General features: G+C 43.9%; 1 pseudogene; it reads right to left on the bottom strand.

Moving 5' to 3' along the window:
- Positions 1–10447: 10447 nt before the first annotated feature.
- Positions 10448–13312, bottom strand: LOC101713191 (small ubiquitin-related modifier 2 pseudogene; annotated as a pseudogene).
- Between the last annotated feature and the right edge of the window lie 14417 nt (positions 13313–27729).

The raw sequence follows: 27729 nt of genomic DNA, 5'->3' as shown, positions 1-27729 counted from the left end.
CGCGGCTGGCCTGCCTGAGGACGGCCCTCCAGTCCCCGGCAGCAGCACCATGCTGAACAGGCCTCCCTCACCTGACCTCCCACAGCACCTCCAGGCCCAGGACGCCGGCAGGGAGACGGCAGGCAGGTGACCGTGATGATGGTGAGTCAAGGTGAGGCCGATTCCTGACGCGCCCCAGCTGGATTCACGGGGCTGGCTGTGATTCCTGCAGGCCCTGGCTCAGTGCACAGACCCAGCATCAGAGGACCATCGGGGCATCGAACCTCCTCTATTGCAGCCATGATCTGCCAGTGTCCAGTTTATTTTTACGTGTCCCGGGGTCTGTCACCTTCTAGGTTCCACTCAGCAGCCTCTCTGGATGCTTCTCAGGCCTCGGGCCAGAGCGGGGTCAGGCAGGGCGGCGAGGCTCTGTTACAGGCCACGCGCTTTTCCTCCACCTTACTTCATTTGTTCTTGGTTTTTGGTTTTGGGTGTTTTTGGTAGCGGGGATGGAACTCGGGACCTTGTGCTTGCGAGGCAGGCGGCGCCACTGAGCTACATCCCCGGCTCATTTGTTCTTTCAACAAGTACTCATTGATCGCTGGTTAGGTGTGGGTGGTCTTCGGGCGGGCGCGGGGACGAAGGAGTTAGCAAAATCAGCTCTTACTCTCATGCCGCTTGATCTTAGCCCGAAGAGACAGAAAAGGCAAAATTAGAGCAAATAAGTAAAGCCACCACACAAGCCTTATGACGCTAAGGGGGGCGGTTCGAGAGGGTCCGCGTGCAACCCCCGCCTGCGGCCCCGGCCACGGCTCCACGGCCCGCGCTGCGCTGGTCCCTCAGGCCTGGGTCTCGCGGGGCCTCGCGGGGCCTCGCGGGGTTACGGACGGGGGACCCCCGCGCCCCACGGAGACCCTCGGAGACGGAGACCGCTCGCACGCAGAGCCTGCCTCGCGAACCGCCTTCCGGGAGGCAACCTGTCACTTTCATTACCTGAAGGGTCTTACAGATCACATAGGGAGGGAGTTTTGCACAGTATAAAACTGTGACAACCAGGAGGATTGAGTATAGCTGTGCTATGACAGCTCAGGAGTCAGAAAGTCCTAGATGCAGATTCTTACTCAACTGCTCAGGCGCTAAGTCCCTACACCTTTCTGAGCCTGTTTCCCTAAAAGTGAAATGGGGAAAATAACATCTTGAGTTGTAAGATTTCAAAATAAGTCACTGAAAGTTCCTAACATTCAATAAATGGAGGGCAATATTCTAGAAAAGGGATTAATCTGGACTGCCATTGCAGCTGGGCAGTGGGCAGCCAGGTGCAGGCTGGGTCTCCCAGAGGAAAGAATACTTTCTTCTTACTGTCACAAAAGTACTGTATTAGTCACTGGTACAAAACACCTGACATGTACAATTTAAAAGAGGACAGAGTTTTCAGCTCACAGTTTCAGAGGGTTCAGTTCATGGGTTGCTGGCTCCAAGGCAGAAACAACATGGTAGAAGGGTCTGTTGGAACAGAGTTGCTCAACCCAAGGGATACAGGAAGTGGAGAAAAGGGAGGAGGAGCTGGGACAAGAGTACACCTTACCAAGTCACATCCCCAGTGACCTACCTTTTTCAGTAAGGCTCCACCTCCTAACAACACATTCAGCTATGAACTCATCAATGGATGAATCCACTGATGAGTATGGCACCCCCATGATCCAATCGTCTTCCAAAAGCATGAGAATTTTAGATCTAAACCGTAACAGGACCATTTGCTCCAGGTTCTGCACCTAAAGGGCTCCCTCCAGCAAACCTGGGACAGAAAACATTCCTTTCCAGCTTTAACCTCTTACTTTCCACAGAGGAGAGGTCTAAAGACCAGGCTGTGAACTTGGCTGATGATCTGACCCCAGTGGGCCCAGACATCTTCCTTACACAAGTGAAGAGCAGGATGCTGGCATCAGCAAGAGGAATCTTTCTCTATGTCTGGAAGCACTGTTTAGAGTCCTTGAAGGCCAGGCAGAGAAGGAGGGGCTCCAGCACCCCAAGTTCTTGGCAGAAACCTGTCATTCCACTACTCTACAGATCATTCTCGTGGCTCAGGAAATTATTCCTTTGTAAGTGCAAAAGTCAATGAACAGCCGGGGATTTAGCTCAGTGGCACCATGCCTGCCTCGAAAGCCCAAGGTCCTGAGTTTATCCTCTGTACAAAAAAAAAGTCAACGACTATAACAAGGAGCTACTATTTACTGACTGCTTTCTTGTGCCTGGCCCTGTGCTAAGAGATGTCTCCCACCCCTTTCCCATTTTTTCTATTTTGAAAATTGTTCAAACCTACAAAAAAGCTATAAAAATAGTACCATGAACACCCATGACCTAGATTCCTCAGTTAATATTTGCCACTTTTGTTTGTCTCCCTGAATATGTATGTTTTATTAAACCACTTCAGAATAGATTCCTGACATCATGATCTTCACCCCCTAAAACTTCACCATGTATCTCCTAAAGAAAAGGATGTTCTGTTATATAACCCAATGGCATCCTCAAAATTAAGACATTTTATGTGATAAAAAAGTATATATAAATTCACATTTGAATTTTTGCAGTTGTTTGAATGTCTTTTATAACTTTTTTTAAAATCCCAGATCTAATCAAGGTTGGTGCACCACACTGTGTTGTCATGGCTTCTCGGTCTCCTTTAAAACAGTTCTCCACTTCTTTTTGAAGGAGGTGTGGTTCTATTCTGTGGACATTTTGAAGTATTTAAGTCAGTTGTTTTGCCGAATGTCCCTCAGTTTTTCTTTTCTGCTGGTTTCATGCTAGTCCCAGGCTGGCCTGTACATTTAATGCTTGTAGTGACTCTGATGGGTTTTACTACTTCATTTTTATGGAGGTAGAGGGTGGAGCGGAGAGAGTGCTGTCACATCGCCACAGGGAGGCTGACCTGGGGTTGGAGGCAGAGACCATGGTTCTTGTCTGCTTCAAGGAGCAGTGTGGACTCTTTATCAGTTGGGTTCTTCTGAAGGATTCTTTTATCAGCCCCTTACAGCACCCTGGGCACAAATGAAAAGCACATTTTGACAGGTCCTGGTGTGGTAAACATAGGGTATGTAGGGGAAAGGACACCTCCAGCCTTCTCTCTTCAGTGAGCCATAGTCAGCCCTGTCCGACTCCTTCAGGCCACTGTAGGAATTTTATTTTCTTCTGCCCTCTTCTAGACCTCCAAGGGAAGCGATGCGTCACATCATACAGACACCACACGCAGCACACTATTGAGGGTGTAACAATCCTCTGGGTAGTCATCACTGAATTAAGTCCTGTTGCCTAGCAACTCTAGGACACTTCAGCCCTTTTCAGCCAGAGGGTGGGTGGAGGGGGCAACCACAAGACGAGCTGGATCCTTCTTGCTCTGGGGGTCTCCTCATGGCCAGTGACCTACCAATCAAGGAGGTCTTTGTCCTATGGGGAGCTGCCCTCCTCCTCACAGGGGATGAGCAGTCTCTTCAGGGCCCTTCCTCTTGACCTGGGGAACCACGCAAGTATGCTAAGGAACAACCGGCTCCGCCTGTGTAGTGCTAAGCCAGGGTCACAGTGCCCCTGTGGTGAACTCTGTGAAGAGTAAAGGGTGAAAGGAGAAGATTGGATGAGAACCTCAAGGCTGGAGAGGGAGGCCGGTTCTGCTGAGCCTTGCAGACCTTCTGGCCGAGCGTGCTTCTCTACAAAAGACCTGGTCCAGGGCCGGGGATTTAGCTCAATGGTTCTGCTGCCTGCTTTGCAAGCGCAAGGACCGGAGTTCGATCCCTGGCACCAAAAAAAGAAGAAGGAAGGAGAAGAAAGAAGGAGAAGAAGGAAGGGGGAGGGGGAGGGGGAGGGGGAGGGGGGAGGGGGAGGGGGAGGGGAAGAAAAAAGACCTGGTCAGATCTTTAATAGCCAACCCTGCTGTTCTATGCATCTACACTGATAAGACAGATGCCAAGTTTGATCTTAGCCCCGTGGCTTAGAGGTGATTAATCTTGAGTGCCTGTATATAACTTGAACCATTTCATTTGGGCTGGGTTTAGGTCAGTGGTCCTTACCTGAGGCCCTCAAGACCCCTTAGGAGTCGGTGGACAGAACTCAGGGAGTTGGTAAACTTGGGGAAAAATTTACATCATTTCTGAAACTTATGAACTATTAACAAATCCATGGTTTTATGAAATATTAGTAAAATGTGACTTTTTGTTTGTAGAAACTACAAACTTTTATATTAGCTGTTGAAATATCAATTACACCATCATCATTTAAAAAATTATTTTTATTTTTGTAGTGCTAGCAATCGACCTCAACCTTGCACACTCTAGGTAAGCACTCTACTTAGACCCTCAGCCCAGACGTTACAGGAGCTGCTAGATCTGTTGCTAGATCGTTTTTTTTTTTTTTGGTACCAGGGATCAAACTCGGGACCTTGTACTTGTGAGGCAGGCGGCAGCACCACTGAGCTAAACCTCCTGCCCTGTTGCTACATCTTAATGTGCTCCTAAAGAATCCAGATGAATTTGATATTTCTGTTTTTTGAAATATTTTTATAAACTAAATTTAAATATAATTGATTTCCTTTGCAATCCCATGTACTTTTTATGCAAAACTTTAGCCTGAGGCCTCACCAGACTGTACCAAGACTATGGTACAAAAAAGCTTAAGAGCCTCAAGTTTAGGCTATAAAAGTTTTTGTCAAATATCCAAGGAAGATTTTTGTTGCTATTGTTTTGTTTCTTTCTTTCTTTTGGTTTGGGGTTTTTTTGCGCTGGGGATTGAACTCAGGACCTTGCACTTGCCAGGTGCGGTGCCACTGAGCTACATCTCAGCCCTTGTTTTGTTTGTTTTTAAGACAGGGTCTCACTGTGTAGTCCAGCCTGGCCATGAACTCACTAAGTAGCCCAGGCTAGCCTTGAACTCATGACAATCCTCCTGCCTCAGCCTCTTGAGTGTTGGGATTACAGACATGTAAAACCATGCCCAGCCTTAATTTTTGGTTTTTTGTTCTTTTAAGAGATAGGGTCCTGGGCTGGGGATTTAGCTCAGTGGTTCCTCTGCCCGCCCTGCAATTGCAAGGACCCAAGTTTGATCCCCGGTACCAAAAAAAAAAAAGACAGAGAGAGAAGGTCTTTCAGTATTGTTCAAGTTGGTCCTGAACTCCAGGCTCAAGCAACCTTTTTCCTGCTTCATCCTCCAAAGTAGCTGGGATTATCTTTTGAAGAGTAACTGAGTTAGGATCTCAAACATTAAATAACTTGATTTCCAAGGCTTCTCTGGTTTGGAATTAAAGAGCAAACTGCCCAGTAATTTCTGGAATTGTCAAGTGTGTTATCTCTGTGTTATTTCCTTAGTGGTCCAAAGTTGCTCTTGCACATTTCTAGGACTAAGGCACGTGGGTGGTTTTATGATGGTGTTGTTGAAGTGCTGTTTCATTTTCTTAAGATGTGGCTTCCTTGTGCTGTAAGCACTAACCATAAGTGGGGTCATCCCGTCATGAATTCAAAGGGATAGCCGGGGCTGAACGTGGGGTATGTGAAATATTCCTCTTTCCTAACCTATTTCTAGGAAGCATTTAAGTCATGTTTTTCTATACTTATAAATTTAAAAATCTATAGCAGGTAATGTACTTGCTATAATGAAAATTAGAAAACCTACAATGTGTCAGAGGTCTGACTAACATCTGTCTTAAAGAAGTAATGAACGATTAGCTTTGACACCTTCAAAGACTGGCTATCAAGCAGTGGACCCATGCTGGAGTTTTAAAATGATGTGCAGAGCTTGCGGGGAGCTTAGCCCCATCCAGCATGCAAGGTCATTCCCAGACTTCTCCAGTGTGACAAAGAACATTAAATGGTGGATGATTCTTGGTTAGGGATTTGGCTGTCAAAAAAACAGGACTTTTATGTTTACTATGAAATCTTATACAGAAAAAATAGCACATGTTTCCATTGGCTAATGGATGACACTTTCTAAATTGTCCCCTCTGCTTTTTATCAAATATATACATTTCAGGCCCCTGTTGGATCTGAAAATTCTAGCATTTATCTACTCATTGTATATTAATGATTGGAAAAAGCAAAGCATTTTATAAATGCTTATTTGAAAATTTAGTGGATCTTACAGAAGAAGATGGATTTAAATTGAACTCTCAAATCAAAATGACAGATTTGGAATTTGGTGCAATTAAGGCTTCTGAAAGTGAATTTCAAAGTGTTTACCAGCAAAGTTTTTTTTTTTTTCATACAGCCCAAAGCATTGATGGGAAATTCAGATGAATGGATTGGCCACCTGATAAGACAAGAAAAGCTCTAAGAATGCAGCGCCGGGGATGTAGCTCAGTGGTTCCGCCACCTGCCTCACAAGTGCAAGGACCTGAGTTCGATCTCCAGTACCAAAAAAAAAAAAAAAAAAAAAAAAAGAATACATCCTATTCTAGCCAGGGTTGGTGGCACACACCTGTAATCCCAGCACTCAGGAGGCTGAGGCAGGAAGATCACTGAAAGTTTCAGGCCAGCCTGTGCTACATAGTGAGTTCAAGGCCAGCCTGAATTACATAGGAAGACCCTGTCTCAAAAAGAAAACAAAAAAATAATAGATAAATTAAAAAAATTTAAAATACAGATGCATCCTATTGTGCATTAGTATTCCTCTCAGCTGATGGAATTATAGGAGTTTCTCTGATTTCGATTTGTTTGTTGCTGTGGCGTTGGGTTTGAACCCAGGTCCTTTCACACACTAAGCAAGCACTTTAACATTGAGTACTACCCCCAACCCTAGGAGCTTCCAGTGAATTAAAGCCACATGTGCCTGAAGAAGCCAGTGAAGTCACTGAATGAATGATTCCAAAATAATTATGTGCACACTAGGATGAGAAGACATTAAAGCAGCGGTGTTGCAATTCCATCTCCAGCGCTGTTTCCACCAAGTCTGGGGCCTGTCTATGAGAGTGTGCAGAATGGATTTCCATGTCTCCGGAGAACACCAAAGCATGGCACAGAAGACGAAGCTGTTCACGGGGAATGCTCAGGTCGGCATGTAACAAATCAGAGCAACTCAAGGAGAAAACAAATGTGAATAGATTCTCTGAAGACAGTGATGCTCCAAAGGGGGAGAAAAAAGTAGCTATTTCATTGTCAATGCCAGGTTTCAAAATACAGTTAATGATCATAAATCTCAATCAGCTCTTGCACACTACCCCTGTCCATAATCTATCCCCAAAATATACTTTTTGTATGTTGAAGAGGTTTTTTTGAGTTTTTTCTTCTTTTTTACCCCCTGACTATTTTAAATTGTCAGTATTATTTTTATTTATTTAATTTTTTGGTACCAGGAATCAAACTCAGGACCTTGCACTTGCGAGGCAGGTGCAGTGCCACTGAGCCCAATTCCCTGCCCAGTATTATTTTTTTTTTCCTATGTTTAAATTTTATTCTACTTTTCTGTTTTCCACAGTGATTGTGGCTTTTAAATTTTTTAAAAATAATTTTTTGTCAGGAGCAATGCTACATAATTTTAGGGAAAAATCATTTGGTTAGCCTAGTTCTCCTGCCTACTAGCTATGGAATTTCCAGACACAATTCCATTTTGGCCTCCGGTCACAGTTGAGGCCTCAATGATCCGGTGATGCTGTCTGTGATTCTCCAGGACAAGAAACATCTTGGGAGCTGAAAACATCCTGGGAGGCACAAACATCTACTCAGTTCCTCATTGTTCTTGGACTGTTACATCTTGTTTATCCCGATGTACTGAATAAAAGGTGCGGTAAGCTGGGGGCTTTTGTCTTTGCCACCCAGAGCAGCACTAATCAGACCCAAAGCTCAGCTTCTTCTCAGTCTCATTTTTTTTTATCTTTCCTGTAATTCGCCTTGTGCTGCCGTGGCTCCCAGGAGACTAGGACTTACTCCAGAGGTTCTTGTAACGTCCCCTTTCCCTGTTCCCTACAATTTTTATTTTATTTTATCCCTTTCCCCCCAAGCCCTCTCCCCTCCCTATGTACAAAAGATTTGTTTCTATTTTTCCTTCTATTTTCACTTTTTTTCTTGTCCCTTTCTTTCTCCCTCCCTCCTCCCTTGTTCCCCTTCCCATTTGAATGCTTTCTTCCCACTTCCCAACATCCATTGTACATTTCAGTCCTTATTTCCGCTTTCAGTTTCTCACACCAGAGAAATAATGCAGTATTTAAACATGTGTCCGATTTATTTCACTTAAGAGTATGGTCTCAAGGTCCACCCATTTAGCTATAAATGTCTGAAGCTCATCCTTCTTTATGGCAGAGTAGTACTCTACTGTTTTAAAAAAACTTCTTTATCCACTCATCAGTTGATGGCTGGCCATTTGGACTGTTTCCAAGATATATTACAAACTGTGCTGCTGTAAACATGGGTGTGCATATATGGTATGATGTCAGCATTATTATTTTTTTTTGGTACCAGGGATCGAACTCAGCTCCTTGCGCTTGCGCAGCAGGCAGCAAAACCACTGAGCTAAATCCCTAGCTCTGTCAGCATTATTTTTATAACTCATTCCACTGTGTATTTTATCTTTGCATCATTTCCAATATTGGGGGTATAAATTCTGTAAAGACTAGTAGAACACTGCAATTCATTTTATGTATTTTTTTTGAAAAGTGCATTATCACCATGTTGCCTCTGTCAGCACTGTGTGTGTGTGTGTGTGTGTGTGTGTGTGTAAAACACGGAAGCTTCCTCAATAAATGAAAAGATGTACTTTTGGTACATCTGCACTTGTAAAAGGTAACATTTTGACTGACTTCATCAAAAGAGTTAGGTTGTCTGCCAGGATTTCAGAGGGCCACAGTTGCAGAGCTAGGTGCACACAATTACCAACCATAGTGATATACATTTACACATTTTGCTTTGTAAGCTATTTGTCTATAAATGTGGTCTGCCTGCACAGAACCGTTATACCAGTACAATCATCATTAGTATACCTGAGTGTTTACACTGGCAAAAATATGCATGTTATTATTGCCAATTTTATTGTGTAAAGTGCCCTATGAAGTGTTCTTTTGTGGTTTTATATGTTTCTTGAACAAATCTATTGAAATGTAAATGTGTTTTCTAAGAATTTTCTAAAATTACTTTTTCCAGAATTATACATTTTGAATTTTGATCTTTTGCAATTTCAACATCAGGGGTCATGCTGTTTGTGTCTTTTGGGGTTCTGGCCGTACCTTTCCTGGCATGACTTCTGCCACACCCCGCTGGTGTTTGCTTTCTCCTCTGCCACCTTCCCCATGCTCTTGTATCCTCCCTTGCGAATACTAGTTGCTGAGCCACCACCCCTGACTTTGAACTTGGGTGGACTCTCTTCTGTCATTCTGGCTCCTGAAGAGTCCAGAAAACTTTTAGTTTGACATTCTTTTTCTAGAAGGAACTTGGAAAATAAGTTTCCCAGGCATGGCTGGAGAAAACTATCTGAGGAACATCACCCAGAGCAATATCAGAGGCAGTTTCTAAAGCAGAGTCCTTTTTAAAAAATGTTTAATTGTAGCGAAAAGCACACCATACACATTTACCCTCTTAACAAGTTTTAAATGTTCGGTATGGTATTGCTAACTGCACACATGGTTGCTCTGTAGATCCCTGTAACCCTTCCTCCCTCCCTCTCTCCCTCCCTCCCTCCCTGCCTCTCTCTCTCTTTCTTTCCTTAATTCTTTCTTTCTTTCTTTCTTTGAGACAGGTCTCACTTGTGTGGTTTAGAATGGCCTTGAACTCAGTACGTAGCCCAGGGTGGCCTTGAATTTGCAGTGATCCTCCTGCCTCAGCCGCCAAAACCACACCTGGGATTACAGTTGTGCACCACCATGCCTGGCTTTGTAACTTTTCGTTTTGCATGACTTAAGCCTTACGTCTATTGAACATCTTCCCATCTTCCCTGCCCCACCCCAGGCAACCACCATTCTACTTTCTATTTTTGTAAGTTTGAAAACTTTAGATACCCCATAAAAGAAAGAGAAATCATACAGTATTTGTCTTCTTGAAACTGGTTCATTTTGCTTAGCGGAATATCCTCAAGATTCATCTATGTTGTAGCATTTTCAGGCTGGATAATCTTCATATATGTCATATATATTGTATTTACTTTATCCATTCACCCAACAGTAGACACTTAGCTTATTTCCATATCTTGACTATTGTGAATAATTCCTCAACCAATATGGGTGTACAGATACTTCTTTAAAGCCCTGAGTTCAATTCTTCTAACAGTGGGGTTACTGGATAATAGGATGGTTCTATTTTTAATTTTTTGAGGAAGTTCCATAGTGTTCCCCATAGTGGCTGCATCATTTTATAATCCCACCAATAGTGTACAAAGGTTCCAATTTCTCCACACCTTCCACAAGGTTTGTTTTGTTTTGTTTTTAAACAAGAAGTTTATTTAAACGACAAGACACTTGACTTAAAGGGAAAACTAGGATTCTTTTTCTTTTAAAGAGTAATTTACTCTTACATAAAGACAGATTGCCCTACATGTAACAGCTACGTACAAAAAAGTTATGAAATGTCCTTCGTTTTACAATGATAAAAACATTAAAATTCTCCAAACAAGGTATGCAAGGATTTTTATGTTTTTGTCTTTTCTGATGTCTTTTCTGTTAAAACAGTGAGAGCAAAATAATTTACTGGAATATAAAGATAAGAGCTGATGAGCATGCCACTAATGGAGAGAGGGAATTATTTTCACAGAACCAGTATCTCCCCATCCCGTCTCCATCTGATGTCAATCAAAACATATTGTTGGCCATTTAGTAAAAACAAGGCAATATGCTTGTGCACATACACCAGAGACTTTATGTACAATAAAGGAATGGGGAAGGGGTAAATGAAAAAATAGAGAAAACTGTACTGTAGTAGTCAGGATGTGGTGGAACCAAATTGCAGTTTTCTAATTGAGAATGTATTCTTGGTCTGTAAGCACAGAGTTCTGGAGTAGAGTTGTTGCAGGTTCCCTTTTTAGTAGACACCTCCTGTCTGCTGCTGGAGCACATCAATTGTATCTTCGTCCTCCATTTCCAACTGTGCAGGTGTGTCTGTTTCATTGATTGGCTGTCCATCAAATCGGAATCTGATTTGCCTCATTGATAAACCCTGTTGTTCACAATAGGTTTTCATTAGTTTACTAAGTGGTGTATGCCTCTTAATCTTAAACTGCACCACAGAACCATCCTGCCCCGCCACCTTCAAATTAATATGATTGTTGTTCTCAGTCTTGACTCCTTCCTTGGGCTTTTCGTTGGCCATGTAGAGCGCCCGAGTCTTCTCAGCTGCCGCTTCACAAAAGAGGTACCAGGTCCACACCAAATGAGCACACAAGCAGCTCCAGGAGTGGCAGAAGGAGGCCCACAAGGTTTTTGTTTCTTTTGATAGTGGCCATCCTAACGGATGTCAAGGGGTGCGTCACTGTGGCTAAGATGTGCATATGAGGATAAATGTTAGTGAACATCTCTTCGTATGCTTATTGGACATCTGAATATCTCTTCAGGAAAATGTCCATTCAAGTGTCTTGCCCACTTTTTCAGTTAGATTATTTGGTTGCTTTGCTATTGAGTTGTAGCAGGGCCTTTGTACTGGACTACATCCCAGCCCTTTATTTTATTTAATTTTGAGGCAGAGTCTGGCTAAGTCACTATTGCCCAGGCTGGGGTCAAATTTGTGGTGCTCCTGCCTCAGGCTCCCAGACTCTTGGGGTTACAGGTGTTTACCAAGGAGTTCTAACAAAATATCTTCTGGATATTAATCCTTACCAGACATATGCTTTGCAAATGTTTTCCCCATCCCATAGCTTGTCTTTTGCTCCCATCCTTGCTCCCTTTCCTGTGCTGTAACTGTTGAATCTGATGTGGTCTCATTTGTTTATCTTTGTTTTGCCAGTGCTTTTGGCGTTAGATCCCAGAAACACTGGCCATCCAATGTCATGGAGCTTTCCTACTGTGTTGTCTTCTGGGAACTTTATAGTTTCAGGTCTTACATGTAAATCTGTTTGGAGTTAGTTTTTGTCTATGGTATAAGTATCTTCATTCTTCTGCGTGTAGATTTCCAACAGCAATTGTTGAAAAGCCATTATGAAGTCTCAGCATCTTTGTTGAAGACCACTTGACTATATGTGGGGACATATTTATAGGATTTCTGAATTGTTTTGTTGTCTATAATTCTGTCTTTATGCTAGTACCATGCTATTTTGATTACTAATGCTTTGTAATATGTTTTGAAGTGAGGCAGTATGAAATCTCCAGCTTTATTCTTTCTCAAGGTGGTTTTTTGTTATGTAGGGTCCTTCTAGGTTCCATATGAATTTTAGGGGTTTTTTTTGGGGGGGGGTACCAGGGATTGAACTCAGGACCTTGTGCTTGCCAGGCAGGCGCAGTGCCACTGAGCTAAATCCCTGGCCCCTAGGTTTGTTTTTCTATTTCTGCAAAATGCCATTGTCGGATCAGGGTTTCTTTTTTTTCGGTATCAGGAATCAAACTCAGGACCTTGCTCTTGGGAGGCAGGCACAGCACCACTGAGCTACATTCCTGGCCCCTGGATCAGGGTTTCTTACCCCATGGTCTCAGAATCTCTCAGTGGCATTCAGGGTGCTGCACCCTGAATCTGTGTCTGCCTCTGAGCTCTTTTCCTTGATCTCTGATTAGACACAGGAAGGTTCTCAGGAGACTGCAAATTAGGCTCCCAATCACACATTCCACAAAAGCTGAGAGTGACAGCTACGCACAGCAGATTTGTCCTGATCAGGGAATCTCAGATGAGAGCTCCCTCTGTATTTCATGTTGCTGCTGTTGGATTCTCAGCATTATTGACATCTTGGGGAAAATAATGCTGTCTTTTTTTTAAATATTGCTGTCTTAATCTGCACTTTGTACGAGACTTTGCTACACATGGAGCTTTGACCGATTATGGCAGTGGGCGTGTTTTACCCTGGGATAGACGTCAGCTCTTCCCAAGCCTGTCCATTTTCTCTCCAGTCCCTGGTGGTGGTGGTCATCCTGGGCCCTGAGTCCCACAGGACAGGCCAGCATCATTTTCAACTGCTGCTGTCTTCGTGGTGTTAGGTGTGGGATTTGGGTGGTGAAACTGCACCCATGCGTGTTCCCTGGTGGTGTCCAAATAGTTTGCGGACAGCTTCACAATTTGTTAACACACTTTTCTTAGCATCATGTATTGTTAAGCTGCTAATGGGACAGCAACGTATTTTATAGAGAGACTGGGGAGGTAGTGTAGTGGTAGACTGCTGGCCTAACATGAATGAGGCCCTGGGTTTGATCCCCAGTACTAAAAAAAAAAAAGAAAAGTTAGTGTAATTGTCATTAATGAAATCTTACTGATTAAAATTACAAGTCAAATAACAAGATCTTACACTCTGTTTTTCATAACTGAATGTACCCCTTACCTCCTGGAAATCACTACCTGGATTGCAAACATTAAAATAATATCCCTAGCCAGATGTAGTGGTGAACACCTATAATTCCAGCACCCTGGGAAGCTGAGACAGGAGGACCAAAAGTTCAAGCCCAGGGCCAGGGATTTAGCTCAGTGGTTTTGTCACCTGCTGCACAAGCACAAGGACCAGAGTTCGATCTCCAGTACCAAAAAAAAAAAAAAAAGGAAGAAGGAGAAGGAGGAAGAGAAAGAGAAAAAGTGGGAAAGAAATGATATAGCTCAGTGTGAAGGCTCTAGGTTCAATCCCCAGTACCAAAAAAAAAAAAGCAAATTTGACCATCTTGTGTCAATGTGTCAACTCCTTCCTCTCCCTCCTCTCTCTCTTCCCTGGGAATGAACCCAGGGACTCTTGACTGGTGGGCTTCATACCCAGCCCTCCTCACCTTTTATTCTGAGATAGGGTCTGCACACACCACAGCTGCCCTCCCTCGACTCCCTGGGAAGCCTCAGCTTGCATGCAGTGGTCCACAGCTCAGCTTGAGATTCCTGTCGCCTGGCCTCTCCCTCCCCAGTTCCCAACCCCATAGCCACAGTTATGACACAGGCAACTGCCCACTGGTTCAAAGGGTTCAGACACCTTTTCTTAACCCCATGCATGACAAAGCACAGAAGGAGTGTGGAGAAGGCAAAGCAAGAAGCAGTCCCGCAGAGACTGATTCCCAAGCCCCTTCTTAACCCTAACCCATGGCTTTCTGGAGGCCCGGCTGTGCTCTGTGCTTGGGCTCTATGTACCCTCACACTGAGTTTCCCTGTCCCGCTTAACTAGCACAAGACCCAATTCTCAGCTGTCTTGTTTGTCAGGTGCTGGGAATTGAACCCAGGCCTCACTCATGCCAGGCAAGTGCTGTACCATAGGTATTTAGAAAGCGCTTGACTGATTTTAACTCCAGTATGCATGACCAATAATACTTCCTGGGCTGGTGTGAAGCTCAGGAAGGGGTACAGTGCTAATTTAACATGCATGGGGCTTTGGATTCACTCTCCCCAGAACCACAAAGACAACGCAATAACAACCACAAAACACTTCCAAAAATAATAGTAACAACAGGCAAACACGCATGTGTGTACACAAACACACCCCCCTCTTTTAGTTCAGAATTTAAATTATAAGCATCAAGCACTAGGGAGGCTGAGACAGGAGGATTGGCATGAGTTCAAGGCCAGCCTGGGCTACATAATGAGTTCACAGAGCTAGCAAAGATAGGCAGGAATTTAAACTCTGGCCATCTGGCTCCTGGGCCTACTCCCTTAAATACTGGGTTATATTGTCTGTCATTAAAGTCTTTTTTTAAAATTAACAAACATTCTAAGATAGTAATGGTAAGTGTGTGCATACACAGGCATACAAACTCTTAAAAGCTTCATTATTTAAGAAGATATGTGCAGAGCCAGGAGTAGTAGTACACACCTGTGATCCCAGCACTCAGGAGGCTGAGACAAGAGGATTACTGTATTCGAGGCCAGCCTGGGCTACATAGTTCAAGGCCAGACTGAACTACATAGCAAGACCCTGTGTCAAAAAACCAAACAAGGGGGCCGGGGATTTGGCTCAGCGGTTTCGCTGACTGCTGCGCAAGCGCAAGGACCTGAGTTCGATCCCCGGCACCAAAAAAACCCCAAATACATAAAACCAAAAAAGAAGATATGGCCAAATGCAAAGCCTGTAATATTAAAGTTAGAAGAGTTCAGTGGGTTCTTGCCTCTAAGTCTGGCTTGGTCCCCACCAACTACCCACCCAACTTCCTTCAGAAAGTAAAAGTGGTGAACAGGTCTGAGTCTCCTGAGCACGTGGGGTAGGATCAAAAACTATGGTGAATGTTAAATTTTAAAAAGATATTGCAGTAAAAGCCACATTGCTATTATTTTCCCTCAATATTCTCCCCTCACTTCAAACACACTTATCTCATTTTTCTTACCACTTTCTTTTTTTTTTTTGGTACCAGGGATCGAACTGGGGTCCTTGCGCTTGCACAGCAGGTGGTGAAACCACTAAGCTAAATCCCCAGCCCAGTTCTTACCACTTTCTGAAGAAGTTCTGAAAGTCCTCTCTCATGAGTCTTTAGTTGCATCGTCATGGGTGCCTCTATGTCATGAATTGATTCCAAACCTTCACCTTTCATCGTCATTTTGACTTTAAGGAAAGGCCAGAAGCTGCACAATGCCAGATAATGGTGGATGAGGTAGATGAGATCACATGTTAGTGTTTTTACAAGCCTGCTTTTCCACTGGATGGAACCTGATAGCAGCATTTATTTTAGTTTTAACTATATCTCGGAAAGATTTTCACGAAAGAGGACATCTAGAACTGCTTCAGAAAGTGGCAAGAAGCTGGGTGTGGTGGTGCATGCTTGTAATCCCAGTACTCAGGAGGCTGAGGCAGGAAGATCACCATGGATTTGAGGCCAGCGTAGGCTACACAGTGAGTTCAAGGGCAGCCTGGGCTATATAGCAAAACCCTGTCTCAAAAAACAACAACAAAAATCCCAAACAAACAAAAAACAAGTGGCAAGAAGGGTAGGATAGGTGTGTTCAAAGTAAGGGGGATTATCTTGAGGAGTATTAAAGGCAATGTGTTTTTTATTATAATAAATTTTTAAAAATGTAAATGTTCACTCTATATTTGGATCACACCGCAGATGCTCTGAAAAGGGTATCTTTCTCTCAATTGTAAGGTCCTGTGTTTCATGAAAGTTGTCAAGGTGGCTACAAAGACTGCAGAGGATCTTTGTGAAAGCCAGTGCCCAGGCTAGCCGAGAGGGCAGCCAGATGGCCAAACCTTTGCGACATGCTGGCTGTCCAACAACCCAGCCAAGCCTCATCACCTTTCTGGGGCTCCTAAGTATAGGAAGAACCCACTCCCACCACATGGTCTCACCCTCCTTCTCTGACTCATCCCTGAGCTAAAGGCAACGTGTGCGTTCTGTCTCCCTTATGCAGCCCCTACCGCTGCAGCACCCTTTGCCCTTCGTGGACTTTCTCCCACTCTCCTCCAGGCCCAGTCAGATTTCTACACCTGAGAGTGAACTGAAATCTCTGGATTACTCTGGGAAGGACAATTGCACTCTAACTCCTGTTAGAGGCACTCGGGCCTTACATCAGGCAGGGAGTTCTGTGACGGTAGTTTGTCACTGGCCCACCCCACTGCCAGAGCATCCTCAGAGCTGGACTCTGTCCATCCCTGGCTGGAGGCAGCGAGAGGCTCTGCCAGGGAACCCCAGGATGAATCTGTGGCAGGTCTCAGATATTTTGGCAGCCCTGGTGCCTGTCTTAAACCCAACAAAGAGCTCACAAGTGGGAAGGAGAAGGCACCAGATGTCTGAACATAGAAAACAGTTACTGTCAAATAACTGGCTCTGAGAACCTTTTGTTTTAATGTACGCAGTCTAGGAATAAATGCATTTCAAGTGTGCCCCAGGCTGTTTTTAAAGTACATACTGATGTTCCTGTTGCCAGGCGTCTCTGTGGTCGACAGGACTCGCGGCCCGCTGAGGTTCTTGCCTTCCTGAACACCAGTTTGAAAGTTTCAAGCACTCTCTATTCTCCTGACAAGTATTTCAACTTCTCAGGATCTGCTTTCTTCCAGGTAAAAAGACAAAAGAAGAGGAGGGGCGACTTCGGGTGTCAGAAATTAGGGTTAGATTTTTGGGCATATACTGTACAGCAAAGATCAGAAAAATATGATGATCCTACTAGCACTGAGTGAATGTCTGCAATTCGGTCAGAATGTCGGAAGCCCAAAGGCCAGAATGACTGAAACAATCTCCTGTTCCAACATCATGTATCAAAGCTGTGGGTTTTAGTGTGTGTTTCGATCTACAACTCCATTCCCTGTAGCTCTCATTTGCTAACTGAATGAATACCACATGCCCGTGCTCCATAGCCGACCCACCTCTTGGTTTTAAGATGGCTCAGGGCTGTAAGAAAGGTCCCTGGCAATGATGGGTACCATTGATACATGCTGTGAGCCAGGAATTCTGATGCACACATACTTCAGCATGATTAGTTTCTTTTCCTAGTAGTTCAACAGGCTAAAAAAGTTTCCATATCAGTAATCGTCTACCACGCCATCTGCACACACAGATCCTGCTGCTTAGGTTTACAGGTGCACACCCCAAATGAAGAACATCTGTCTTGCTGCAGCCATGATACCTGCAGCAGTCCCATCAGAATTAGGGCACCACAGGTTCATTAAGGGAGGGTGCCAATTCTGTTTCAGTCTGTGGGTTTCCCGTTGACAAAGGGTGGCTCTCTTTCCATTGAAATATGACACTTGCTTTGGTGAATTCTAATGCAAAGATTTCCACATAACAATCGCATGCTCTAACCCAATATGCAGGCTTCTGAAAAGAGTTGTTTGTACTCACTGGCCCCATTTCCTAACTTCCTATCCATTCTTCAATTCCAAGCCCCCATGAATCCACAGAAACATCTTTCCCTGTGGTCACCAAGGACCTTTGACTGACTAGACCCAGAGGGCATATTCAGGCTTCATTCTTGACTTTCCAGCAGTGCACAACCCCCTGCAGACCACATTCTGGTGAAATACCCCCTCCCTCAGCTTTCCAGACAACTCCCTCTCCTGAGCTCCTCCTCTCTCTGATTCCCATTCATCTGGCCCTTTTGGGACTCATTTAAATCAGAATGTTGAGGCTCACAAACTTTCCTAGGCCCCTCTCTCTTGTGACTCTGTGCTTTCTCCCCCAGCCATCTGGTTCATGCCCAGTGTTGCCGGTACCATACAGACCAGTGATCAGGCCTGCCTCTCTAAATTATAAATTCATATATCTAGAGGCCAATTAATATCACCGCTTGGCTATCTCAGAGGTACTTCCAAATCGACATGTCCCAAATACATGATTTTTTTTCCCAAGAAAGAAGAGGAGAAGGGTAAGAGAGAAAGGAGGGGAAGAAAGAAGGGAAGAGGAGGAGAAAGGAAAAGGAAAGGAACAAATAAAATAACAAGCAAGTCTTGCTTTTTGTGCCCTGTCCGTCACAATGAACATGACTCTATGCATCTTATTCCACAGGCCACACACTGAGAATCTTGCCAAACATCTTCTTCTCCAGGCAATCATCAATCCTCTCTGTTTCACCCCCCAAATGCCTTCATGTCTCTGCTCCTCTCCCTGTGCCACGACTGAGGTGATGACTGATGTCATCTGTGTCTGAACCATGGCACTAGCCTCCTCCTCATCTCCCCAAATCACCATCGTCTATATTCCGGCCCAATTCTGTTTATCTCCTTCCATAGCTTCCTTCTGCTCTCAGGAGAAAACCCGAGACACCCGCATAGCCACAGCTCTGTGTGGTCCAGCACATCTTCCTCTCTAGCCTCCCTTTTTTTTTTTCTTTTGGTACCGGAGATTGAACTTGGGACCTTGTGCTTGCAAGGCAGGCACAGAAACCACTGAGCTAAATCCCCAGCCCTAGCCTCCCTCTTTTAGAACACTTCCTCCAGCTTCAGGGCCTCTCAGGTCCTCAGCAAGCCCTGCTTCTCTGCCTCCCACACTTGTGGTTCCCTCTCCCTGAAACACTGCCCCTCCCCAGGCCACCACCCTGTGCCTGGCTAACTCCCGACTTTTCTGATCTCTTCATCTCCACCTTGTCATGGGAGCCTCCCCAGCCTTTATTGTAGGTCACTCTGACCTGTCATAAGCTCTCTGTTGAGATGCACTTTGTGGCACCCTGTCTGTTATTATATTTCTATAGTATGATTGCATATCTATAGTGCAATTATTTAATGACTATCTCTCTACTATCCTATGAGTTGACGAGGGGCTGGGAATGTAGCTCAGTGGTGCTGTGGCTGCTCAGCAAGTGCAAGGTCCTGAGTTTGATCCCCAGTGTGTGTGTGTAGGTGCGGGGGGGGGGGGGGGGGGACTGAAGATGTAGCTCAATGGTAGAACCTTTCCCTAGCATGTGTTCAATTCCTACTACAACAAAAACAAAAGCAAAGCAATGAAAAATTGTTTTCCTATAAGTTGACGAGGACAGTGTCTAATTCTACCCACCTTTGTACCTTTAGCTTAGAATGGATTCTTAGCAGTTGCAAATATGAAAAATATTACCTGTTTAACAATAAAAGTGGCTCTTAAATTTTCATTAAAGAAGTTTTTTTGTTTGTACCAAGGATCAAACCCTGGGCCTCAAACATGCTAGCCAAGTGCTCTACCACTGATCTGATCTGTGCCCAAGCTTTAAAGTACTATCATGGGTTTGTATTTATATTTCCTTAAATGGCCATAAATGTAAAGTCTCCTTTCTCTCATATTCTGTGTCTCAATCAAGAGTGCATCTATAAACAAGAGGGAGTGGCAAGCACCCAAATAGTCAGAGCCTACAGTACGCAACGCTTTTAGTTTGGTTTTCTTTGGTACCAGGGATCGAACTCAGGACCCAGCACCTGCAAGGCAGGCAGCGGAACCACTGAGCCAAATCCCCAGCCCCACAATGCTTTTTTTTTCTATTGGTATTGGGAATCGAACTCAGGACCTTGTGCTTGCGAGAAGGAACCACTGAGCTAAATCCCTGGCCCTCAACGTTTTTGATGGTAAAGTCTTATTTAACCTTTGACTGTGCCAGGAGGCTGCTATGCCCATGACTCATCATCACTTCAGGAAATTTTCCCTGGTACCTGCCCTTGTTTCAAGGACTGAGAGTCGTGTTGAGGACACATTCCTCCCAATGCTGGACATTTTAAAGCTATAGTATCATGTTTTCAGACCTGACAACTTGGAGGTCAGTCGTCAGGCATAATTCGAGTGCTGTGATTTCTAATGACAAGCCTCCACACCAGAGTCCTGGGATGTGACCTCACCCACACGCCCTTCCTCCCTCTCTGCTGAGTGGCTTTGTTCACTCACTGCAGAGGCTGCACCATGCCTGCTCCTGCCTTTCTTCTCCTGTGAGTGTGCTCTAGCCACTCACTGCCAAGAAGGGACTGGGGTCACCATCCTGGCCCTTGTGGGATGGCTCCTCCACTGCCACGAAGCCCAGGTCTTTTGAAACTAGTTAGTGGCCCTGGATAGCATTCCAGGGAGCTGTGGGCCACTCAGCTTACTTCTCTTAGTCCAGGGCAGCATTCTTCCACCATTCTTATTTAGGAGAGTCAGTTTTGAATCCTAGCTCCCTCTCTACCATCTCCACAGGACATGCAGTGGTTCTTTGTTTAAAAAGTGTTCTCGAGGGCCAGGGATTTAGCTCAGTGGTTCTGCCGCCTGCCTTGAAAGTGCAAAGTCCTGAGTTCAATCCCCAGTACCAAAAATAAAGTGTTCTTGAAGGGCTGGGGATGTAGCTCAGTGGCACTGTGCCTACCTGGCAAGCACAATCCCTGAGCTCAATCCCTGGTACCAAAAAAAAAAAAGTGTTCTTGGGTGAAGGACGCGGCTCAGTGGTAGAGAGCTTCCTTAGCCTGTGACAGACCCTGTGTGCAGCCCCCAGCACTGCAAGGTGATGATGAAGAAGATGAAGACGATGATATTCTTGACAGCCAACTATCATTATCCCAGACCCTGAGGTGACCCTGTTGCAGTTCCTTTCCTCAGACTTCTCTGTCACTTTCTTTTTCCTCAGGGCAGCCTCCTCAGACCTGCAGGCCGGAGGATCAGGTCTCTCTGTGGTTTGCTACCAGATCACTGGGTCCCTCTCCTTCCTAATGCTTACTACAGTTTGTAATTCTATATTTGATTTATATCTATCTTCTCCAGAAGATAAGGTCATGGAAGACAGAAATTCTGTCTACTTTTGCTCCCCTAGCACCCTGCACATCTGACTCGTGGTAGGAGCCTGATAGTTGTTGAATGAATAACTAAACTATAACTCACTTCATTATGGGAGAATCTGTCTTAGCATACCCATTTCCCTATGTAGGCAAATAAAACATTTTGGGAGACAGTGGCTAACATCAGGATGTTGGGTATGTGAGCACCACAATATTTCTACCTATGGGTTCAATATCTAACTGCACATTTTATTACAGTTATTTCTTTCAGGGTGGTAAAAAACACACTCACTGGCTTGCAGGCAGTTACACCTGGCTCTGGGGGAAGGAGTCATGTTACGATACTACAGATAAGTGGGGACATCCGTGCCAGCTCCCGTGAAGGGACAGGCTTCCTCCTCAGCTTCAGCTTTTCAGACAGCAAAGTGCTTGGAAAAGTCCCAGAACAAAGTGTTGGGACTCCTACAACCCTTGAGGCCATGAAGTGGTTCTTTGCAGGTGTCTCAGGATGGTGCCATGTGGTCTGACTTCAGAGGTGACTGTTTTTGCCTATGGTTTGTCACGTTTGCAGACCCTGTGCTGGGGGAAGATGATGACACTGTGTGGGACCGAAAGATAGAGCAAGCAGGGCCAGGGATTTAGCTCAGTGGTACCACACCTGCCTCGAAAATGCAAGGTCCTGAGTTCAATCCCTGGTACCAAAAAAAAAAAAGAACACAGCAGCTGTGATGTAAAGAGACGAGCCTGGACTTAGAGTCAAAATCACCATCCAGGTCACTGGTTTTTAGTAAAAGTAACACATCAAAAATGAACCTTGTAGGGCCGGAAATTTAGTTCAGTGGTGCCACTGCCTGCCTTGGAAGTGCAAGGTCCTGAGTTCGATCCCTGGTACCAAAAATAAAAAAATGAACCTTGTGCCAGGCATGGTGGTGCTTGCTTGTAATCCCAGCACTCTAGGAGGCTGAGGCAGGAGGCTCATAAGTTGGAGCTTGTACAATGAAAGAAGCTCCTGGGAAGCAGTAAGAAAGAGCATAGCTGGCTGTCAAGGTGATAACCAGTCCCTTCCGGGAGCACTTGCTGTGGGTGAGCTGTATGCTGAGCCCTTTGCATGGCTTATCTCACTTAATCCCAAATCTCTCAGGAAGGCTCTTATTATTGCCGCTTTTCAGATAATAAAACCAAGTGTCCATGTGACAAAAAATGCCCGAGGTAACAGCTTTTTGTTTGTTTTTTGAGGCAGAGTCTTGCTATTAGGCTGGCCTTGAACTATGTAGCCCAGGCTGGCCTCGAACTATGTAGCCCAGGCTGGCCTCAAACTTGCTGTGATCCTTCTGTCTGTGCCTCTTGAGTACTGGGTACACAGGCGTGCGCCATCCCACCCAGTCCAGAGGCAGGATTTGAGGCCAGTTCTGGCTGACTCCACATCAAACCACTTAACCCTGGGATACACTGGCCACTGGGAAAGCTGGGTTTGAGCCCCAGCTCCTCCATTACAGCTATGAGTCCTGGGGTCACTCCTATAATAATGTTATTATCTGTAAAATATGAATAACAATATTAGGACACAAGGTTTCTGTGAAGAGTCAAGAAAACAATGCCAATGAACTCTTCTGAACCGTGCTGATACAGCAGCCACTACCACACACACCTACTGCACTTGAACTGCAGCTAGTCTGAACTGAGATGTGTTTTAAGTGCAACACACATTCTGATTCTGAATGCTTAGTCTGAAAAAGAATGCAAAATATCTCAATAATCTCTCATATTGACTATACATACTGGAATGATAATTTTTTTTTTGGTACCAGGGATCAAACTCGGGTCCTTGTGCTTGCGAGGCAGGCAGCAGAACCACTGAGCTAAATCCTCGGCCCGAAATGATAATGTTTTTGACATATTAGTGAAATATATTACTGTAATTAATTTTGCCACTTCTTTACTTTTTAAAACATGGCTACCAGAAATCATTCTATTGTACAGCACTGCTCTAGAGGCCTATAAATATGATTTATTGTTATGTTAATTTCACTCAAGCAAATATTCCATTTCACCACTAAGGTCAGCACCTAGACAGAGTCTGACACAGAATGAGTCCTCTCTTTTTCTATAAATGTGAGCTTTAATGAATAAAAAACTATAGATTTTCATCTTTTGAATCTATTTGATTTGTATTTTGTTGTTGTTTTTCAAATAAATAGGGTGTTTTAACTAAAGGCAAGTCTCTATGTCTGGAGAAATTACCACTCAAAGAATATGCATCACAATTTAAAGTGTTCTGAGCCTGCTGCTTTTTTTTTTTTTGACAAAGTCCTGTTACGTTGCCCAGGCTGGTCTCAAGTGGATCCTCCTGCCTCAGCCTCCTAGGTAGCTGGGATTACAGGCATGCACTACCACACAGGCTTCTTCTTTTCTCTTTCTCCTTCGCAGTGTTGGGGATCAAACTCAGGCTCCATACAAGCTATGTAAGTGATCTACCACTGAGCTACAACCCCCAGCCTGACCCAGATGCCTTACTCAGGTAACTAGAGAGAAGTCTGTGGTGCTCACTTCTTCTAATAAATGTGTTTGTTCCCCCATTACTTATCAAACGGTACAAATCCCAATTCATGATAATGTCTAGATCAAGACAATTGTTTCAAACAGCTGTCTGTGAATTTTAATCCATACCTAAATTTCACCTTGTTGCTACTGACCGTCATTACAGCCCAGATAATTTTGGATCTTGACTTTTCTCACTGCCATCCCTTTCAGCCGCCCCCCCCCTTTTTTTTGTCTGCAAATCTCACTTCAGACTATTGTTCATTCAGGTCACCAGATACCAAAAGAAGACTCAGCTAAAAATGGAACAGTCAACTAAATTACAACCTCTGTAAGGATAGAGGGACCAAACTAGAGGACTGAGCTATATTCCATATTAAAGTTATATTCCAGAAAAGTGCAAAAAGCCATGAAAGGATTTTTGTTTTAGTGAAGGTAACACTGTGTTGTAATGCATGAACCCCGACATTTCAGAGATTTCACACAACAGAAGCTTATTGCTCCCGCCCAGAGTAGTTCCTTGCTAAATTTCTTTTCCTCCTTCAGGTGACTCAGGCCCAGGCAATTCTTCAATCACTTGGCTCTGCCATCTCCTAAGACCTGGTTATCCTCTGCTGCCACTCAGCAAAGAGTCTCCTTGGAGAAGGCACCCACATTTCTTCAGCCTGGCCTCAAGGAAAGATGCAATTACCCCCACTCGGGTCCATCCGTATGAACTTATCACATGGACACCTGTGGACAAGGGAAGCTGAAATCGCAGCTTTGGGGTGGGAGCCCCTCTTAGCATTGCTCCAAAAGGGGAGCATATGGTCTGGTGATTGATCTCTACCTCTGCTGCAACTTAGAAACAGAAAGTATCCCCAGAAGGATGCATGTAACATGCTGAAGTATATTTTTGTGCTTCAAGCTGGGGTGTGGATCAGTGGTAGCTAGTGTGATTAGCATGCCTGAGGTCCTGGGTTTAATTCCCAGAATCAAACTAATAGGTAAATGAATAGCTCTGAAAATGCATTGCCTAAAATAATAGGAGCACAGAAGATGGGTAATTACTTTTTTTACCAGAGGCAGTGATCAGAGAAATCCCCCAAGGATGGGTGGAGTCGGGCACAGGGGCTGAAGGGAGGCGTGCCAGACCACTGCTACCCACCCAGCCCTTCATCAAGGGGCAGGTGCAGAGCGGCCAAGGCGGACCCCAGCATGGGGCAGAGCCTGGTCAGGCCTCACCTCTCTTCACTTGCAGCATCAACTGTTTTTCTCTCTTAATGTCACCTGTAAAGATTACATGCTTACTCATATTTGCTCTTTCTTGGCCAAAGTTGCTAGAGAACTTGCCAGCTAAATACCTTGGAAAGATGGCTCAATGCCTGCATTCTCATATAAATATGTTCAAGGTAGTGTAGAATATTAAATAGAAACATGAACAATGACCCATCAATTTCCCTGTTACCCAGTTCTCAGCAGTGCCTTGCCACAGCAGATAGCCACTGAATATGTACAGTACTGATTTCTGATGGATTAACGTAGATTGTTTGTTATGATTACCTGAATATTCTTACCTGAATATTCTGATCTAAAATACTTATTTTAATAGTTTTTTATCTATATTGTGGCCATTAATCCTTTTCATGGCTATCCCTTCTCTGATGTGAAAAGGGTACGTTCTATAAAAATGTAGCCTAAACAGAGGTTTTCCCCATGTCTTCAGTTCTGAATCTGCTATATAGCTCTGAAAATGGCTAAGCTAAATTTCTATTCTTTATGTTAATTAGAATATAATAAACAAGGGCCATGGATTTAGCTCAGTGGTGCTGTGCCTGCCTTGAAAGCGCAAGGTCCTGAGTTCGATCCCCGGGATGGCAAAAAAAAGAATATAATAAACAAAAATGTCTACAAATATTTCGATAGGGGCATTTGTTTGATGAAAGAGGAATCATTTTTATCATACATGCTTGTTGATTTTTTTTTTTTCATGCTGATTCCTTTACGTACTAATGTGGGCCAGAAGAAGAGAGCAACACCATGGAATACCTTACTGTATATTGTCTTATAAAAATACAGGTTTTGCCATTTTTATAAGCTCTAGCCCCTCCCTTCAAATGAGGAGACCTTTCTATCTATGACTAAATTCACCAGTCCCAGAAGAAAAGAGTGATATACCTAACCACATTACAAAGAAAAACACTTCTACATGGCAAAAAGACAAAAGACAATGTAACTTTGAGGAAATATTTCTAACTTGCATCACAAAAAGTTCACCAGTTATATACAGAATTCTTAGTAATAAACAAAACCAAACCCAAAACTAAAATCCCCATAAAAAATAAGCAAGGATAGTAAAGACAGAAGAAACACAATAAGCTTTAAATATATGAATGGCTGGGGTGTAGTTGTGACAGCATGCCCTTGCTTTGATCCCCAGCACCACAGAAATAAAAATTTTTAAAAGTAGTTGGGCATGATGGCACATGGCTGTAATATTAGCACTCAGGAGGCTGAGGAAAGAGGATTCACCATGAGTTCAATGCCAGCCTGGGACAGTGAGTTCAAGGCCAGCCTGAACTATATAGCAAGACCTTTTTTTTTCTTTTTTCTTTTTTTTTTTTAGTACCAGGGATTGAACTCAGGACCTTGCGCTTAGCAGGCAGATGTGGTGCCACTGAGCTAAACCCCTGGCCCAGCAAGACCTTTTCTTTTATTTTTTTATTTTTTAAGACCTTTTCTAATAAGAAAATATGGAAAAATGTCCAACCTTATTTCTAAGATAAAAGTAAAATGAAAACTACATTGAAAACATATTTCACTAAAAGTTTAGCAAAAACAATCCTTTCCTCCATTTCTTTCTTTCTTTTTTTTTTTTCTGGTACTGGGGGATTGAACTTGGGACCTTGTGCTTGCCAGGCAGGCACCAGAACCACTGAGCTAAATCCCCAGGCCCTTTCTTCCATTTCTTAGGTAAGGGTATGAGTTGGAAAAGTAAGATAAAGTCAGACAAACTTCAGAAAGTAATTTGACAGTATCTCTCAAAACTGAAAATTCATGTCCTTCGACTCACTGAATTCCACTTCTGGAAATTTATCTTAAGGATATAACTTACATGTAAAACAACACGTACAATAGGTTATTCACTGCATTATTGTTTGTCATGGCAAAAACACTGGCAACAACCTAAATGACCCATAGATAAGAGGACTGGATAATTAATTTATGGTTCACTCATAGTAGGGGATACTATCATATTATAAAAAAATTTTTTTAAATGAGGAAGTTCCCTGTGAGTTGACATGAAAGATCTTCTAGTCATGTATTAAGAGGAAAAAGCAAGATAGAGAACAGTGTGTAAGTGTGCTGTATTTTGGGTAAAAAAGAGGAAAGGTTATTCCTATGTGCTTCTTGGCACATAAAAAACTCTGGGCTTGGGCTGGGGATTTAGCTGAGTGGTTTCGCCGCCTGCTGTACAAGTGCAAGGATCCGAGTTCGATCTCCGGTACCAAAAAAACCCCTCTGGGCTCAGCCCATTAACAATGAAGGAGAGGGGCCAGGGATTTAGCTCAGTGGTGCCACCACCTGCCTCGCAAGTGCAAGGTCCTGAGTTCCATCCCTGGTTCCAAAAAAAAAAGAATAAGGAAAACAATGGAGATCTGGTTTGAGAAACTGAAAGTGTAAATAAGGATTAAAATTATTAAAATGAATAACTTATAATTTGAAATAGGAAGAAAAGTCCCAAGGGCCGGGGATTTGGTTTTGCTCAGTGGTTTTGCTGCCTGCTGCATAAGCACAAGGACCTGAGTTCGATCCCCGGTACCAAAAAAAAAAGAAAAGGCCCAAAGGGGTAGGGGAAGTGGGAGGGGAAGAGGAAAGGAAAGAAGGGAAAGGAAAAACTATGAGAAAAGGAAAAAAAGGAAACAAAGTGTTTGTAAATAGGGAAGGGCGCACAGGGAATGGGGAAAAAATAAGAACCAAGATACATCATGTACAGGTACAAGTACCCAGTGATAAATGTAAACGTACTGTATACCTGAAATGTACCAATAAAAG

Source organism: Heterocephalus glaber, unplaced genomic scaffold, assembly GCF_053883595.1.
Source record: "Heterocephalus glaber isolate CG9 unplaced genomic scaffold, H.glaber_assembly_v1.0 deba00000809, whole genome shotgun sequence".
NCBI lineage: Eukaryota > Metazoa > Chordata > Mammalia > Rodentia > Bathyergidae > Heterocephalus > Heterocephalus glaber.
The sequence above is the reverse complement of the archived record's forward strand: the minus strand, read 5'-3'. Positions and strand labels throughout refer to the sequence as shown.